Source organism: Myxocyprinus asiaticus, chromosome 50, assembly GCF_019703515.2.
Source record: "Myxocyprinus asiaticus isolate MX2 ecotype Aquarium Trade chromosome 50, UBuf_Myxa_2, whole genome shotgun sequence".
NCBI classification, from domain to species: Eukaryota; Metazoa; Chordata; class Actinopteri; order Cypriniformes; family Catostomidae; genus Myxocyprinus; species Myxocyprinus asiaticus.
In genome coordinates this window covers 634532-655333 of record NC_059393.1, presented here as the reverse complement: position 1 = coordinate 655333, position 20802 = coordinate 634532, and the positions used below count along the sequence as shown (strand labels likewise).

General features: G+C 39.1%; 1 protein-coding gene across 3 annotated transcripts in view; it reads right to left on the bottom strand.

Annotated features, from left to right (window-relative positions):
- LOC127438705 (inositol hexakisphosphate kinase 1-like) overlaps positions 1–20802 on the bottom strand; it is a 123704-nt gene that overhangs the window by 48294 nt on the left and 54608 nt on the right. The window lies entirely within an intron of this gene.

The following is a 20802-nucleotide window of genomic DNA, read 5'->3' as shown; positions in this document are numbered from 1 at the left end:
ATGTCAAAATATCTGAAAAATACCAGCTACTCAGAACCAAATTTAGCTTTACAGAAAATACTATGTAACAGAAAATGAAGCTGTAATGATTGTAATGTCTTAAAGTCTTCATTGTGCGGTTTGATGAAAAACATGATAATAGATTACGCCTTAAAATATTATTTGTCTTTAGAACCACAGTGAGAAAGCCAAAGGCGACTGTAACAAGGAACACAAAACTCCATAAGATGTAGTTAATGAAGAAAAATAACCTTGGGAGAAACCAGGATCAGCCAGCTCCCCACTGGCTAAACAGCATGAAAATAGTGCCAATATTAGTTTTCTAGGGTGCTTCTCATTTCTTAAATTGTGCATCCTCGTTTCTTCGTTCCTCAGTCCTCGAGCCCGTGACCTGGAAACCGATCAAAGTCCACCATCATAAAGGAACGTATTAATTCTCTAAATGCACCCTGAGGAGGCGAGGACCGAGGAAGCTGGAAGCACCGGTGTATCCTATGCGGAAGACTTTTTGTTGAAGCACCTGACACACGCATAAATTCTCCTCTCCCTTCACATCTGACACAAGTTTGAATTCATGTTTCAAATTTGCAGTTTAAATAAACCATAATTGTCACATCCTTCAACGGTGCATCTTGAATTATTGGGTTTAATTATTAAATCAAGTTTCAACAACATAACGGCAAGCACTCCAATGTAATGCAGCTGCGCAGAGACACTGCTTTGAAGCAGGACATTCCATTTTACAAATCCGCCTTGCTTCGATTCCTCCATCCTCGTTTTCTTTCCTTGCATCCTTTCCTTGTTTCCTAAGAGGGAGGAGCTAGCAAACAAGGAAAGGAAGCAAGGAAAATAAGGAGTAAATGTTGATGGCCAATGTTTAAAAAATTATTTTTTTAGTTTGAACTGTAAGATTAATGACTAAAAGTCTTTGAAGTCCATCCTGTATTAACTGTGCACAGATGCATTGTCCTTTGTTATTTGGCCGATGAAGGCATTAATTAAAGGTGCTGTCAGCGATTTTAGCGTTCTGAAGCTTTCACGTGACTGAGCCATTGAATTAGCCATGCCCCCTCATTCCAAAACCCCGCCCTCCAAAGATAATTTTGAGACCAAAACCGAGCAAAAGAGCAGCATTGTTTGTTCCGGTGGCTGTCAAATTCAACAGTGGCACAATAGCGCCCTCAACTGACAAACATTATGAATCATAGCCTCAATGATCCACTTCAAATACAACACTATGAGAAAGAGCAAAATGATTGACAGGTGAAAAGCCTCAATGTCTGCGGTGTTTGTGATTTTTGTTTGCTGTTTACAAAGTCTACAGCTGTCACAGAGATATCTCAGGACACTTATTTCATTAATATCTTTAAGGGAGTAGGACAATTTGTTTGCATACTTTTCCATGAAAAGAATCGCTTACAGCACCTTTAATTTATTGTCTATATATTCCATTTTAAGAGTGTACTCCATCTTTTGACCTAAAAGATGTAAATACATTCTTTCTTTTTTAGAATATTTATGTAATGTGCTGATACCTAATATTATATAATATAAAGTATATGGTGTTTTGTCTCAATGTGCATGATTTAATATGTATATTACTGTGCCTGTTATATTATCCAGGCATTAAAAACAGCAGACAGGTTCAGCAATTTGTTTGAAAAAAAAACAACAAAAAAAGCTTGTTGTAAAATATCACATAAAAAGACACAACATGCAATACTTTACTATGAGTGCAGGCAAACGAATTGCAGAACCGCACTGCTTTTTTATCGCAAGGATAAAATAACACAAAGTATTACTGTAACGATGCTCTTTTTCTCACCACGCACAAGAAACCCTGAATTCAATACAAATGTGCAATAATTAAATTGGACCATGAGGCTGTGTCATCTTTTATATTATTTTTAATGTTATGCATCATATTTTATGCTATACCTGTTTTACTTAATGTACATTATTTCACATGTATTTATGTCACTGCGCCTTGTGTTATTTTATCCAGCATTAAAAAAGAGAAGCTGGGTTCGGGAGTCCATTTGGAATATACTCATAGCAAAATACATGCATAAATATAAAGACAGAAGACACGGGCAGAAGACAAAAGACACTCAAGACACAGATTTTATATTCCTCTAAATGCATCAAAAACATGGAAAGAACATAATGAAACATTTATGCCAAATTAGATAAATAACTGCCTTAACTATGTTAAATATATTAATCTCATGCATTGACAGCTGAATGCTTAAAGATCTATGCACCAGAATAAATGTTTATAGAACAGCGCCTCCAACTGTACAAGGTGACATTTTTTTAATTTTATTTAAGTGTGAATAGAATTTGGTGTGACCAGGCCATAAATGTAAAGTTGACCAAAACTAAAGTTGACCAAACTAAAGTTGACCAAAAAGAGAGACATATTTTAAGTATTTGAAAATATTTTAATATCTGAAGAATTATTTTTCATGTCATTCTACTCCTGTGTGATATATTCCAAATTTCTAAAGCCGTAAAAGGAAATCATATATCTGTTTTATACTACATGATTCCAAGTTGAATATGAATAAGGCTGCGTTTACACTGCAAGGCTTAATGCACAGATCTGAACTTTTAATGGTATCCGATTTTTTGTTCCGCCTGTTTACATTCACTGAAGACACAATATCTGTGTTTACATTAATCTCCCGCCCAAACTCCAATGATTCCATTACTGATCGCTTTCACTTATGAGCGCCACAGCTCTCCCTTGGGTTTTTAATGGCCTTGTGCTATTACGTATTTTAAAAAGTAGGCAAAATTGTATGTGACTGCAATTAATTAGGCAAAAAAGCGACTTTTCACTGCTGCCATGGTAAGCACGGCTTCAATGATTTCAACATTGGTCAGACGGACAGAATTAGTTTTCTGGACATTTGTCCATGAAGTATTTATTACAGCAGACATCTGTAATATTTACCGTCAATTCACACGGGATAAGCGATGTATTTAAATATTGCAGAGATATCTTTAGCATTTACACACTGCTGTCATGTGTAACTGACCAATTATTGTATACTGTGCTGATTATACAGGACATATTAAACATGATCATATACTGTATCTGCGATTATAAGACAAAATGTATTGGAATATCTGTCTAAATACAACAGAACTGGTAACATTAACAAGCCTGTAATGTTGAATTACACTCTTGAATTAAAAATATGGACAATCCCTTCACATTATGTAATTTTATGTTCCGAAACGTTTGGGCTCAACACAATTTCCCACACTCACTCTGCTCAAATCATAATCAAAAACTGCTCGTTTTTCCTTTACATGGGTTAATATTTAAAGGGCTCAAGTGTTGGAAAGTGCAGATTTACAGGTTTTTTATTAACATGTCAATTCACACTGGATTTATATTACCAAGGGTCATTTTTACAGGCCATTTTTTATAGTAGGTAATAATCATGCTGTAATTTTTACCGTCGCGGGAACGCGTAGTCCAGAAAAAGTCAGGGAATATTACTGACATGACCAATTTGCATGGGATTAAAATTACTGAGAAGCTCTGGTAATTATTACATTACCCATGACCCCATATAGGCCTAGAAGTCAGGAGTGGTAGGACCAAGTCCATGTCTGATGAAAGGGAGTGGGTACAATATCTCCGCCTCAACAAGAGAAGCTTTGAGTTTTTGTGTGAACGCCTATAGCTCGTCTGTTTCATAAGGACACGCCTTTAAGAAAAGCCAAGGGGAGTCGGATATGCATGTTTAGACACAAGTCAGATGCCCAGATATCAGATATGTATCTGATTTACAACTACATTTGGAAGTGGCTCAGATGGGATGCGAAAAATCTGATCTTGTGCAGATTGTGCAACAATATCCGATCTGTGTCAGATGTGAGTAAAAATCATTAAGTGACTTCTTAAGGTGTATGTGTATTAAGCACACATTCATCTTAAGAATAATTTAAATTTGTAGGACAAAGTATCATCATAATCAGAATTATTTGTATGACGGGGGGCCTGGGTAGCTCAGTGGTAAAGACACTGGCTATCACCCCTGGAGTTCACTAGTTCAAATCCCAGAGCGTGCTGAGTGACTCCAGCCAGGTGTCCTAAGCAACCAAATTGGCCCAGTTGCTAGGGAGGGTAGAGTCACATGGGGTAACCTCCTCATGGTCTCCATAATGTGGTTCATTCTCAGTGGGGCACGTGGTGAGTTGAGCATGGTTGCCGCAGTGGATGGCATGAAGCCAATTTATTTTAAATATATGTTGCATTTACTGTATGTATAAATGTGACCTTTTTATATCAGTAAAAAAAAAAATTCAGCATATAATTGTTATTTTCAGATTTGTAGCCTACTGTATTAAGCTCCTTTAGGCATCTTGCCCCACTTAATCATCTCCTATTAATAGTCCCAGGGAGATACTTCAAAGCTCGAGTTGAAGCTGCTTCATCGAGCCCCTCCTCCGTGGACAGAAAGCCAAATAAGTTTAACCTTAACAGCTTAAAGATTATATGGGCAAACGAACTCGTGAAACTACTTTCGTCTTTACCTTTGGAATTATGTCGTCTGCACTGCCGCTCCTGTTTTAAAAAGAAGCGCCATAAAAGACGAGAAAAGCATGGAGGCTGTTTGGCGAGGAACATGAGAAATGCACGCTCCATCGGCTCTGACTGGGGTACCTACTTTTTGCTTCAGCGAACATGGCTTTTACCTGTACACACTGTTCAGCCTGCGCCAGTATTTCGGCGTTTTCCGAAAAAAGCACACAGACGGTATGGACGATTGGATTATCGCTATCTAAAGGAACTGGAGTTCTCAGCACCAACACAAACACAGCCTTCAGACTCTACCACAGTTAAAGCTGCACTACTGAATGTGAGATCAGTAGCAAATAAAACGTTTCTACTGCATGATTTTAATGCATCACATGAACTGGACTTTCTGTTTTTAACTGAGACATGGCTCGATCCCGCTAATACCTGCCTTCTTTCTGAACTGTTGCCTAGGAGCTACAATGCGTTTAATACCCCTAGAACCACTGGTCGGAGTGGGGGTGTAGCCACACTTCTTAAAGACTGTTTTAAATGCAGTGTACTCACAGTGGAAAAATATTCAAGTTTTGAGCTACAACTGCTTAAACTGGATCTGACTCACATAGTGTATTGTGCTTTGATCTACCGCCCACCCAAATATGACAAGGATTTTATACAAGACTTTTCGGATTTTCTTTGTTCCCAGCACTGACAATCTCCTGATCATTGGGGACTTCAATATCCATGTGTGTTGTCCATCTAAACCACTGGCAAGGCAGTTCTCTGAACTTATGGACTCTTTTAATTTGACTCAGTCAGTTTGTGATGCTACTCATAGGCATGGTCACACACTTGACCTGGTTTTATCCATGGGTTTATCCATCAATAACGTGGTCATAGAGGACAGTTATCTGTCTGACCATAAACCTGTCTTTTTTAATGTCAAACTTCCTTCTTTTACATCTAAGAGATATAGCATCATGATGGCGCCGCAGATGGCTGCCTCGGTGTGGAGCTCCTCAGTTCTTTTGTTGTTTTTGTTTGTTTGTCCTGTGTTTAGTTATCGTTTTCCAGTTAGTTTTAACAGAGATGAACTGCTGAACATTCAACAGCATGTACCAGACAAACTTTTCCCAGTTTTCGAATATTCAGACGTTTTGCTAGACATTTTAGTTGGAGGCGCAGCTCTGCTGTTCAAGAGACGCAGACGAGGGAGACGAGCTGGTGTGCTGGTCAAACTCCGTCGGCATGGATTTCGAACAGCGCTGCCGAGTATTCACTTAGCGAATCTCCGCTCTCTTCCTAACAAAACGGACGAACTACATCTCCTCACATGCACAAAAAAGGACTTTTCAACCTCTGCTGCCTTGTGCTTCACAGAAACCTGGCTGAGTGAAGCCGATCGCATCGCGGCGTTAACGGGGAAAACGAGAGGTGGTGGAACATGCTTTTATATCAATGAAAGTTGATGTACAGATGTAACAACGTTAAAGAGAATGTGCTGTCCTAATTTGGAAGCGCTCTTTATTAACTTTAAGTCTTTCTACTCACCGTGGGAGTTTTCCTCGTTTATTCTGGTGAGTGTGTATATCGCACCAAACACGTGTTTGAACACAGCACTGCAACAGCTGGCTGATCAAATCACAGACACGGAACAACAATACCCGGACTCAGTTATTATTATTCTTGGGGATTTTAACAAAGCAAATCTCACACATGAATTGCCCAAATACAAACAGTGCATCACATGCCCCACCAGAGACAGGAGCATACTGGATCATTGTTACACAACAATAAAGGATGCATATCGCTCTGTCCCTAGAGCAGCTTTGGGACTCTCTGATCACTGTCTGGTTCATCTTCTTTCAACCTATAGGCAGTAATTAAAATCAACCAAGCCAATAGTAAGGACTGTAAAAAGATGGACCAATGAAGCAGAGCTGGAACTACAAGCCTGCTTCGATTGCATGGATTGGAGTGTTTTTGAGGCTGCAGCCACAAACCTGGATGAGCTTACAGATACTGTTACATCATATATCAGTTTCTGTGAGGATATGTGCATTCCTACTAGGACTTATTTAAAGTTCAACAATGACAAAACGTGGTTTACAGCAGAACTCAGGCAGCTTCGTCAGGCCAAAGAGGATGCTTACAGGGGTGGGGATAAATTCTTGTACAATCAGGCCAGGAACAAACTGAACAGGGAAATCAGAGTGGCTAAAAGAAGATACTCTGAGAAGCTGAAAAACAAGTTTTCAGCTAACGACCCTGCATCAGTGTGGAGTGGCATGAAACAACTCACAAATTACAGGACTCCTACCCCCAACCCTGTAGGGAACCAACAACTGGCCGATGACCTGAATGTGTTCTACTGCAGATTTGAAAGGCCCAATCTCACACTCCACACCCACTCTGACCTTCACTTCACACAAACACCAACACCTCCTGCAACCCCCCTCCTCCCCCCTCCTGCTACTCAACCTGCACTTAAGATCTGTGAAGATGATGATTGTTCGGAAACAAAAGACGAGGAAGGCTTCAGGCCCAGATGGCGTCTCACCAGCGTGTCTTCGATCCCGTGCTAACCAGCTGGCCCCCATCTTCACACAGATCTTCAATAGATCACTGGAGCAGTGTGAAGTCCCATGCTGCTTCAAACGCTCAATCATTATTCCTGTCCCAAAGAAACCAAAAATCACAGGACTTAATGACTACAGACCTGTCACCCTGACATCTGTGGTCATGAAATCATTTGAGAGACTGCTGTTGGCCCACCTGAAGAACATCACTGGACCCTTTCTAGATCCCCTTCAATTTGCTTATCGATCAAACAGGTCTGTGGATTATGCAGTCAACATAGGATTGCATCATATCCTGCAACATCTGGACAGACCAGGGACATACGCAAGGATCCTTTCTGTGGACTTCAGTTCGGCTTTCAACACCATCATCCCAGCTATACTCCAGAATAAATTACACCAACTCTTTGTTCCCATGTCTATCTGTCAGTGGATTACCAGCTTTCTGACGGACAGGCAGCAGCTTGTGAGACAGGGGAAACTCACTTCTAGCACCTGTACAATCAGCACTGGTTCCCCCCAGGGATGTGTGCTCTCCCCACTACTCTTCTCCCTCTACACCAATGACTGCATTGCCAAGGACCCCTCTGTCAAGCTCCTGAAGTTTGCAGACGACACCACTGTCATCGGCCTCATCTGAGATGACGATGAGTCTGCATACAGAAAGGAGGTTGAACAGCTGGCTGTCTGGTGCAGTCAAAACAACCTTGAGCTGAACACACTCAAAAAGGTGGAGATCATTGTAGACTTTAGGAGAAACACCCCAACACTGACCCCCCTCTCCATTCTAAACAGCACTATGGCAGCAGTGGAGTCATTCAGGTTCCTGGGCACTACCATCTCACAGGACCTGAAGTGGGAGACCCACACTGACTCCATTGTGAAAAAGGCCCAGCAGAGGTTGTACTTCCTTTGTCAGCTGAGGAAATTCAACATGCCACAGGCGCTGCTGATACAGTTTTACTCAGTCATTGAGTCTGTCCTCTGCACTTCAATAACTGTCTGGTTTGGTTCAGCTACGAACTCAGACATCAGAAGACTACAAAGGACAGTTTGGACTGCTGAGAGGATTATTGGTTGCCCCCGGCCCCCCCCCCCCCTTCAAGAAATATACACTTCCAGAGTGAAGAAAAAGACTGGAAAAATCACTCTGGACCCCACTCATCCTACCCACTACCTTTTTGAACTGTTGCCTTCTGGCCGTCGCTTCAGGGCTCTGAGCACCAGAACCGTCAGGCACAGGAACAGTTTTTTCCCTCAGGCTATCCATCTCATGAACAGTTAAATTGCCCCATTGAGCAATAACTATGTGCAATACACAGTTTAGTCTTTCTTATATTTATCCAACACACCCAACCTCTTCTGCCATTTCATTCCTCTAAATAAAAAATAAATAAACATTTGCACTGTACATAACAGATTGTATTAGATTTGCACTACCCATATGCATGTGTGTATGTATGTATGTGTGTGTCTGTATGTATGTGTATAATTAGTTTTATTTTGTATTTTTTATTATTATCTATGTCTTGCTGCTGTTTTTGTATTGTTTTTGTATTGTTGTAAACTGGAAGCTCCTGTCACCAAGACAAATTCCTTGTATGTGTAAGCATACTTGGCAATAAAGCTGATTCTGATTCTGATTCTGATTCTAAGAGTCGATTGGTTGACTGTCAATTTCAATCTGTTAATGAGTCTACAGCAAAAAAAATTTGCAGAGCCTTATGCAGCATGTTCAGTTTCTACTATTATTGAGAACCCAGAGCCCTCTCTAGGTCCAGAGGAGCTGACTGTACTGTTTAATTCTACATGCTTGGACATTATGAATGTTGGTGCCCCACTTAGAAATAAACGTCACAAATCTCAACCTCAACCATGGTTCAATAATGAGACACATGCTCTTAGGCAGACCTGTAGGTAAGCTGAACACCAGTGGAAGAGAGACAAGCTTCAGATTTCTTATGAAATATTAAGAGACTCACTTAATAATTATCAGCGTGTGGCCAAAACTGCAAGAACAAAATACTTCTCAGACATAATAAATAGAAATGCTCACTGCCCAAAAGTCCTGTTTAGCACCATAAACAAGGTGCTAAACCCGGCTATCACACCCTTACATTCAACTCCAAATGCCTGTGAAGACTTTTTAAACTTTTTGCAAATAAGATTGATCTCATCAGATCACACATTACTTCCTCTAATGTTGAATTATTGTCTCCCATCTCAAGTTCTTGGAAATTCAACTGTTTTGATCCTGTCTCTCTTCCAACCATAGCGGACATAATTAAACATATGAAACTGACATCCAGCCCTTTGGATCCTATCCCTCCTTGATTTGAGAATTCACGTCATTCACTCCGTGGGCTCTCCCATTCGAGTGCAGTGGTGGTGCAGTAATCTTAAGAGCCTCTTAGCATTTCATGTTAGCCTTCGCATCGGCTTTTCTTAAACCTTTTGCTTTCCATACAGGAATGTATAATGTAATAAGCCACATGTACCCCACTTGATACCAACACAGCAGTGCCCCACTTGGTACTGCCGCAGCACTGCTCCACTTGATAATGTGCCGCTGTGCCCACCCACACTCGATACTGCCACAGCAGTACCTCTTTTGCATTTTGATACTGCCGCAGTAGTGCTCTGCCATGACAACCACTACACTGCAAACAGCGCAATGCACCATCCAAGCGCCGCAACTATGGCTTCTTGGGCCACACGACAAATCCTACCACACTGCAAACAACGCAATGTGCCGTTCAAAGGCCACAACCACGGCACGTCTTTTAAGCTATGCATCTAAGCATCCACGGCCCCGTTACCTACATCGTGCCAAATGAAACATTACCACCCAGTGATCGACACAATCGGCCCATTTCAGCTCATCCCTAACCATTTCACCATAAGCCCGCACCTCTGCACCAATCAATTTCATTCGGACATAGCCTAACATACGCCCTCATGTCGAATGCTGTGCTTCACGACTCAACCCATTCGTTTTGCAGAGTGAATTCTCATATATACGCAGCATTACATTTTGGCATGAAACACAGGCTCCTCCGGTTAAACACTGTGTGGTCCCATGCTCTAGAATTCAGCCTGTTTCGTTTCGCATAGGGAGCTCTTTAAAATTCAGCATTTATTCACTTTCTCAAGAATCAACAGTTCTGCAGTTGAATGCCGTATGGGCCCACGCCTGCGGACCCAGCTGCCTCGCAGCTCCGAGCGCACATTTGCAAGCACACATGCACATTTATGAACACGAACATGCAAGAAAGCATGTAATACTCAAAGAGTTTTTCATGTACGTGAGCATGTGTGTTTGTGTGTGCGTGCGCATGTGTGTGTGTGTGTGTGTGTGTTAGTGCTAGGGCTGCAACAACTAATCGATAAAATCGATAATTATCGATAATGGAAATCATCAACAACAAATTTCATTATCGATTAGTTGGATATTTGCGGTAAGCACGGTTGTCAGTGACAACCAAGTGAATAATGTGTTGCATTATGAAACTCATTTGAAAAACAACGGAGACAAATTGAAGCGGAAAAAACATGACCCAAGATGTCCAGCGCACGAGAGCACATTGTAAACACTTCAAAGATCATAATAAGCATACAGTTTAATGTGGAGCGGTTGCGGCATCTTTCGGGCCATGTGACTAAACCTTCCACTACATTGTAAACAGCGCAAACGTGCTGTCCAATCGCCGCAACTGTGGCGTCTTTCAGGCCATGCGACAACTCCTACTCCACCGCAAACAGCGCAAATACGCTGTCCAAGCGACGCAACAGTGGTGTCTTTTGGGCCATGAAACAAACTCTTACTACACCACAAAACAGTGCAATGCGCCATTCACAGGCCACAACCGTGGCACGTCTTTCAAGCCATGCGTCTAAGCATCCACGGCCCCATAACTACATTGTGCCACCCATACCAAATGAACCATTACCCACCTGGTGATCGACACAATCATTTTAGGTCTTCCCTAAATATTTCATCATAGGCCAGCACCTCTGCACCAATCAAATTCATTCATAAAACATAGCCTACCATACACCCTCACGTTGAATGCCGTGCTTGACGACACAACCCATTCGTATTGCAGAGTGAATTCTCATTTATACACAGCATAAACTTTTCACACGAAACACAGGCTCCTCCGGTTAAATGCCGCATGGTTTCGTTTTGCATAGGGAGCTTTTTTTTTTAAATTCCGCATTTATTCACTTCCTCAAGAATCAACTGTTCTACCGTCAAATGCCGTATGGGCCCACGCCTACAGACCCAGCCGCCTTGCAGCTCCGAGCGAGCTCAGTAATAATACAGCTAAAAAATTCCCATGAATTGTAGGCTCTCCCTTTGAACGCAGTGCGGTACCGCACCGAGGATCCAGCCCGTTCATATCGCAAATGCACATGCAAGCCTGTTTCCTGACATTGCTTCACATACGTTTCCGTCACTTAATCTAGAAAATAATTAAGCCTTAAGCCTATGGCGTCCGCATTCGTACAAGCACATTTGCAGGTGTCTTGCAACATCTAATCGTGGGGAAATATGAAAACACATCTCCCTACATGCAGTCAGCGCACCATCCGTCCTCAAAAAATATTTATTTTTCCACACAACCTAATTTCTGCCTACAGCATAAACTATTCTCACATGAATCACACACTCTTCCATTGAACACTGTGTGGTCCCGCACTTGAGGATTCAGCCCGTTCAAATCGCAACATCCATGGGCTACTGGAGCGGATTCACGTGTGAGGCTACCTCCACTGGAGAACCCTGCCTCAAACCCATTCCCCTCTTCACCTTATTGTTAGCACACTTCCTCCATTACAGTGGTCTCAAACCAAACTCCTCTCGAGCCACTTTGTCGACAACAAAATCAAGCAGTTTCCCGAGTCTGGTTCCAAAACACCTCTAATCCATTCCGACCAAATCCGGCATCCTAGAACATTCCTTCTGTATTGGCCAACGTGATAGGGTGTTTCAGATCCCTCCAACACAATCCATTCAAGGGCTCTCCTGTTCGATCAGCAGTGGGATCTTCTGCCCGAACGCAGTGGGAGCTATTCACGTTGATCTGTATAATGGGCTCTCCCATTCGCGGCCTGGGACAACTCTCCCATCAAATGCAGTGAGGGCTCCTCCCGTTCTAATGCAGGTTGGGCTTGCTTGCTTGAGTGGCCACCAAGTCTCCTCCCAAGGGGCTAGCACCTTTCGCCGCACGAGCCCATCCGTCGAACCAACCAAGCCTGGAGGGAGACTTCAGGTCAGTCTGTGTGGCTAGGATTCATGCCTCCGTCCGGGGTGGCCCCCCACCAAACGTGTCAAAAATAGCTTTGTGTCGGTTGACAATGAGAGCATTGATGAGATTTGATGTAATTTGCTGCAAGATACATTGCAGATGTGTGCTGCTCAGTGTAAAACAAAAAATGTCATCTCTGTCAGCAGGTGTTTCGTGAGGCAGCTGCTATAATCTAGAGACCGATGAAACATTATTAATAATTCTGATGCCATTCGGAATGGACTCTGTAATCGCAGCTATGTATTTTTTTTTATTTTCACTTTCCTGATAATGTAAACTTATTCCAGTAAACTATTTGCCTTTAGCCTATTAAACAACACCTAAACCTTTAAACTGTAGTTTAAAATGGAAGATTACATTCATGCAATGACTCCCTTGTCATTTATTTATGTTCTCTGTTTGAAATCAGACGTTGCCATTTTATTTAGCCTATTATTATTTTTGCTGTTGTAATTATTATATTAAAAACCATGGTATGCGATTATTATTGTAACAGGGCTTGACATTAAGCATTGTCATGTGCTTGTCCTCCAGACAAGTCAATTGGTCATTTATTTGTCCGAGTAAAAAAGTTACTTGTCCGGAGAGAAAAAAGGACATTTAAGTTACATGCTCAAGTAACATGTCAAAGTTCCCTAAAATTACTACCGATGACCAACCTAATAGTGTACCTATGCAATCAACTCAATTCTCTGCGACAGAAATGTAAACTGCACTGGGTAGGGGAGGAGGCTATTGTCATATGATCATTATTTTATGTCACGTATGGTAGTCAAATAAAGGAAAGCCTCCATTGCCATCATGGAGGGGTGCCCATAGTTCTATGGAATGAGATCTACTTTTTCATCGTGTTATTGCAGCAAGATCTACCATGTACAATAAAGGATATACATTATCACAATACCAACATTTCAGTAGTCGGTAGTTAAATTTGACGATTCTCAATACCAGCTTCAAAACCACAACAAATAATAACACAAACTAATATGTTAATTACGGAAGAATGGTTTCAAGTAATTCAAGTAATTATTCAAGACAAGTAAACAGTCAGTAATAAAATAACAATAAAAAACAGCAATGAATAGAAATATATTAAAAATAATAGAACAAAAAATACAAATTAATAAAATTCAATTTTTTAACAGCTTTAAAAGTTTTTAACAGCAGTAGGCTATCAAGTATTCAAGTAAACATTCAGAATGAAATGCAACATAAAACTACTACTGGTCTTCACTGTATGATTATAATACATTAATACTTTTTAAAGCTACTAAAGTTATTCAGTTAAGAGCATTGAGTGTTTTCTCGTTTTCTTATTTTGGTTGTTTGATTATTATAATGACACACTAGACAGCAGCAGGTCTATTAGCTTACATTTATACTTACAAGTCCAACATTTTAATACAAATCCACTTTTTTCTCCACTGTTTACATTCACTTTAGACATCACTCTCTGTGTTTACATGAATACCTTACCAAGACTGGCACTTTTGCGGAATTTTGAAATGTATTTGACCGTTCAGGTGTGCATTAACATGAGCATTTTTGGAACAGGCGGGCATGTTCAGCACACACGCCGCCTGTCAATCAAACAGGGTGCAGCTGTTATTAGATCGCTAGTGAATTATACAATTATGCTCTCTGGATTATTTTCAACAGCAGAATAAGAATATTGTCCCGGACAAGCGTTACTGTTGAGCCCTGTTGTAATATACAGTTTTTGCACATTTTTCTCTGTTGATTATTTTCTTTGTAAAATAAAGATGAAATAAAAAATAAATTAAATGAATAATAAAAAAAATCGGTTCTGCGTATCAGTTATCGTATATGTAAACATACAAATAATCGGTATCGGATCAGATTTTTAAAAATCAATATCGGCCGATCTCTACTTTTGGCATACTATATTCACCTTATTCAGCCCTGCCCCTTTTCAGCGCTCTGCTCTTCCGAATTTTGTCATCTAACTTCATGTTTGTATTGAAGCTACTGAGAAGAGTCGATCAAAATGGACTACGTGTGGGAGCTCAGATAGTATTTTTCACCAAGAGTTGATGGTGTGAGCCTACAGCACTGCTTTACTACGTTAAAATGCTCGTGAGGTGTTTTTCAGTCACTGTAAATGTTCGTTTTTCTGACACCAGTAGAGGTAAATTGGACCTGGCAGATCACACTGCACTTGTTCATGATACAAGCGTTTCATCGTTATAAGTGTAATTCTGCTTAATTTTTAGGTTTCAACTCGTTAATATTTTGGTATAAAATGTGTAGTTGACATGAAATTTCAAACAGGACAGCTTGTATTATTTTAAATTCATTACATAAAGGAAATTACAATTACTTTTTAAAATTAATTTGTCAGCCCACATTTTTAAGAGGCTTAAATGTGATTAAAATAGTTCTAAACGCAATATAAAATAAAACGTAGACTTATATATATATATATATATATATATATATATATATATATATATATATATATATATATAAGTGTGTGTGTGTGTGTGTGTGTGTGTGTATGTGTGTGTGTGTGTGTGTATTAATATAGTTGCACCCTGTCCCCAGTTCATGTTTAACAGTCAAAAAAATCTACTCACCTGAACAATAACACGATGAGTGAATAACAGGAGAAAATGGTTAGAGGTGTCTTACAGATATTTTAATGACTTTGTGTTGTCTATTTGAGTTTCGTGAGCACATAGCCATATCAGTACGTCCACAGCATAAAGGTAAGATCTTTATTTATGAATTACTCTTGTTTCAAAATCTCCCCGCTCTGCTTCCAGTTGTTATGACACCCCTGAACACTTCAGAATACTCATGATAACTTTTGACAACTCTATATCCTGTAAATCCACCTCGATATCTAATTACACATTGACTTTAACACCCCACAGAAATCTATATAGAATACGCTAGACTGGAAGATCAAAGACAAAATTCTTAAGATGGCTGCATGCTAGATTCTCTGGCGCATAAGGTGAATAGTAGGGTTAAATATGCATAGGCGGACCCAGGACTGGTGTGAAGTGGCAGCAGTTAATGAACCAACTGCATTTATGCAGATAGATGACAGTATAAAATCCACTGCAGGGAATAAGAGCCAGTAAAGCATGACCAAAAATGTACTAAATGTTCCTTTAACCCTAGAATATTACTATACATACATGCCAGTGTAATACATACAATACAAACACACACCCACACACAAAAAAGTGTGGTCTGCAACAAAACGTCACACACCAGCTGTTTAAAATACATGTGTGATGTATTTTTGCTGTGTATTGTTACAGCATAGTGACGGTTTGAGTCTGTAACTTCATTATTCGTAATATTAAGGCCATTATGTTCAGTTATGCGAAACATTGAAGGGTTTGAGCTTCTAAATAAGCTGATATAGAAAGACAGCTGTATCGAGTTAACACAAGTCCACAGTTACAACACACACATGCGTAAAGGTTTTGCCACAAAACAAAGTCATGTGCTTTTTTTGCTTTGCTTCACAGCTTCATGAATAAAAAGGCTCAGACGTATATTAAGATGCTGTGGGTTAGCCTGGGTTACATTAGTGATATGTGTGCCCTCAAAGGCCCAATTAAAAATGTGGCAACGGAACCTGATTTGGTAATACCCATGTAATTGCCAATAATATTGCATATTTGAGCACTGAAATTCACATTTGACAGTAAGCACTAATTTCGAGTTTGGGACTCAGATATAAATGATATAATTAACAGTGACATCTGTGAAAAAATTTACACCTAATATGTACGTATAATAATAGAGCTATAATAATACAATAAAAATAAGACTGCAACTAATGATTATTTTGATAATCGATTAATCTTCAAATAGTTCTTCGATTAATCAGTTAATTGGATAAAAGAGGTACATTTTATTCCTGTATGTCTATACACCCATACAGGTGACACAGAAGCTGGTCTACATTAAACTGTATGCTTTTTATAATCTTCTTTGAAATGTTTATAAAGTAACCCAACTTGGGTCATGTTTTTTCCACTTCAACTTGTATCTGTCATTTTTCAAATGAGTTATCATGCAACAAATTTTTCACTAGTCTATAAAGTGACATCACTGACAGAGCTTCTCCATGCTTGCCACACATATCCAACTAATCGATAATGAAATACTGTATGTTAATGATAATTTTCATTACTGATTAATAGCAATTTTATAGATTAGTTAATAATAATAGGACTACATTTTGATATCGATTCTTAAATCCCAAGAATGATCTTTTACACTATGCGCAACTCTCCACTACAATGAGAGGAAATCACTACAAAACCAGATTTCGCACTATGCGACTAAAATGTATATATATGGCAACTGGCTTGAAATGGTTCATATTTTACTCATATTTTACTCAGCAGTGATTGTGTAGTATAGTGGTGGAGTATTCAGCAGCAAGATCCTTTTACTGTGTGTTGAGAGTAAAAGTTGTTCTGTGTAATCTGTGTCCAAAGATGAGATCAACTCAACCCATTTGAAATTGAATAATGTCTCTTTTAATATTTGTTAAAAGTTGTTGATCAAAAACAACGAAAAACAAACATTTAATTCTAATCACGCATAGCAGAGATGAGATAGCGCCATTTGAGTCCTCTCTTGTTTACACGCGCTCATCAACAGATTCTCTTTACAGAAAAGCTGGTTTTGTTCTAGAGACCATGCTAGTGGAATGGCTTTAGTACATTGCGACTCGTCAATCAATTTGCCAACGCCAAGGTAACTTAAGCGCTTTTAGTTGTTTCTAGCTTGCCAAGTTTGTTAATTATATTTGGGTGAAGTAAATGAATAAGAAGTTAGTGTATGTTTAGTGTATCTTCATGACTTAACTAGTATTGTAGCCTACGTTTATTTTTTTACACACCTTTTTATCAGGGAAGTAGATAACTAGCTCATTAAAGCTCAAAATATATCAATATATTCTCATATACTATTTTCTTATAATACTTTGTCAATAAATATCCTTTTTTAGCTAGTTTGGGAACTTTTACCTTGTACTGTGTGTGTCCAGTGGCATACACAAGCCCTTAGCAAATGATGATAAACCTCTTGCTTTTTTCTCTTAGCTTTCCTATTTACAATATGTCTTAGTGTATTAGCAGAGTAAAACCAGGGAAAAAAGCAGTCCTAAAACTGGAATATGTAATCATCCTCCAATGTTCACCTCTCATGCTGTCGCCAATAGATGGATCTGTTTTGGACATTCTCCTGATTTCACTGCACCGCTATGGAAAAATAAACTCGTAACTCATAACCGCAGTGACTGGCCCATCGGCATGGCGATGAGAACTGTTTGGCCCAATGGTGGAAAAGCAGCTAATGTTGTTGTGTCGGGCTGGTTGGGATGCTCAAACAAACAGAGCAATAGAGTTAGTGTAATGTTTAATGTGTGTGTTCATGTATTTCATGTCTTTTATTTTGAAAGTTCCTGTTTCATGTCATGTGTCCCTAGTCATGTGATTCCTGTTTCCCTCCATGTTTATGTGTCTTGTTTTCATTGGTTTATTGGTTGATTATCTTGTTATCAGTTCTGTCTATTTATTGGTTATCTTTGTCATGTGTTCTCCCTTGTCCATGTATTTAAGCCCTCATGTTTCCATTGTCCTTTGTTAGGTATTGTGTGTTTGGTAATGTTGTCAGTTTATGTCAAGCCATGTTTATGTCAAGCCAAGTTTATGTCAAGTCAAGTTTTAAGTCAAGTTCATGTTTATGTGTCACGTTTGTAGTTAGGGTTTTTTGGTTTTCACGTTTATTAATACATTTGCACCTGGGTTCTTCATTTCATTGTCATTGCCAGCAGCCCATCGTTACAGTTAGAGTTAAATTTAACCCTTATACCTCAGGTTTTTAGTGAACTGGTACCTCATTTAACCCCCTTTTTGTTATCAATTTTTTGGAGTTATGCCCTCATCTCTTTAGAATTCCTCAACCTTTCTCTTATGAATAGTGTAACAATAATAATAAAAACATAGCCAAAATTGCAAAGAAATAAAAGACTACATGTTATACATGCCATTTGTTCCTCAAGGTGGCGCTGATGTTTCAGAGATTGGCTTTATTTACATTTGACATTGCTATTTGACGAAGAAGCAATGTGAAAATAAACTATAGCATGTTCAACACATGAACAGTATGATATGGCTTTTGACATTTGGGAGAATTGCTGAAATTGTGCAAGTTGTGCATCTATTTAGACTCAATAAGTGCCTGAGAAAATACATGTGTAGCTTATTTGTTGCTTATGTTTTATTTGTTTGATATGTGTTTGACAGCCAGTTGCGACTAGAGGTCAACTGATATATCGGTTTTGCGATTAATCTGCACGATAACAGATTTCTGGAACAATCAGTTATCTGCAAAAATTCACACTGATAGTTTTTCCCTGTTGCGTCCGGTGCTGGAGTGGCTGGGAAGGGTCCGCTGTCGTTTTACAGTATGAAAGCGGCCTGTAGAGGCTAAATAAAAATCACTTCACTGATCCGTTGTGGTGTTTGCTTTGACACGAGACTACACTCTGCATGGAGCGGAACACTTCAGATGCGGATTTAAAACATCAACAACGAAAAGGTGTGTATACAGTACACTACAGTACACATTGTCATATCATTATAAAGTAATAAATTTGTTGACTAGATGCTGCATTAGAGGAGAACAGCAGTATGTTTGCCAACAAGGCTGAGAGGACGCTAACATTAAAGCTAACTTCAAGCGGTTAGAACAATGTGACAACAATGTGACAAATATACACGCAATTCCTACCCAAATGTTTAAATGTCACGATTGTTACCATCTATTACCATCTATTTGTATTAGTTTATATTCAGCTGGTCATATTTATCCATTTGTTAGCCAGCTAAGTTTCATATTTAAAGCTAGTGACGTGAGAAAGCAAATTAATATCTTCATGCAGCTGAGAGAAATGTATAAACAAAATCAGAAACGCATCTGATTTCAATTAAATATTTTTATCCTCACTGTAATATGATAACTTCAGATCAATCACATTCTTGAGCTAAAAAAGGCTAGACACAGCACAACAAATACAGTTTAACAGAAAGCAGATGTCTCAATATGCTTTTAAAGCTCTTTTTAATTAGACATAACATCTAAAAAACAGCGCTCCTGAACGAGACGCTGAATAAACAAAAACAAAGGGAAACAAAGACGTTCATCTAGCATGCGTTTACATAGAAAAACAAATGGATGGTTGCAAAAGTGTTCGTTGTGAACAGCCCCTTACAGTTGGTGGAGGTGTTTGGCCATTGCGTCTTGCTCTCTTATAAGCATTTTTCAGATTAAGCAATGAGCTGTTTAAATGCTTTGTCAGGAGAGATGTTCAACTTGGAAATGTGTGTCTCGAGATCCTTGCGTTCGGTTTCAGTCTGTTGTGTTCCGTCTGTTTGAACAGCCCCTGGCCTGTGCTCATAGTCTGTGCCGCTTCACCACCGAGATCAGCCAAATACCACTGCTATCTGTGAATATTGCTACTCTACATACAACTGTACTGAATAAAAAAACAATGTGGTATTTCGCTGTTATTATGAAGCTTGAGTGTGGAGTTGTAGGAATCAGTGCAAGTGTAACACCATGTGAACTGTCTATTGAAGCGTTTCCCCCCTCATTTTACTTTTGACTTAATATTTGAGAATATGGACTGACTAAAACTTTTTATCTATTTTATGCACATTAGTTGAAAATGAAATGCACCTTTTTTTTAACAGCCAGGATAGGAAAGTTCTATGCAATAACTGAATGGTGCAGAATGGTTTATGTATTTATTGCGCCCTCTTGTGGACTAAGGAAACAACGTCAATTTAAAAATCAGCTGACTTTAAAATTTGAATATTAGTTCATATATATTCATATTTATATATTTATTTCATTTTAAAAAGTACAGTACATTTTCATGGTTCAGTCAGTTCTTTTTATTTTTGTAATAAAGTTCAGCACTATTTTACTTTTAATGTTATTTTTTTCATTCAGTATCAATTTTAAAAACTATCGGTTGATTATTCGGTTATCGGCAGGTACTGCCCAACTTATATATCAGTAGGGGTGTAACAATACACTAAGCTCACGATTCGGTACGGTTCACGATACAGGGTTCACGGTTCATGGTTCATACTTTAAATATTTTGAAAAAAAGAATATTGAAATTAAAACAATGCATTTATTTCCTGAAACATCAATAATGTTCAACAAACAACATGTTTTCTTATTTGTACATTTTGCAATCAAAACTGCAGTAACGGGAATATTAAGTAATGACAGCTTGGCCCTAATATAAATGCCAGACATAAATTATCTTGATATGTAAAAATAAACAATCTTCAAACAGTTTCTT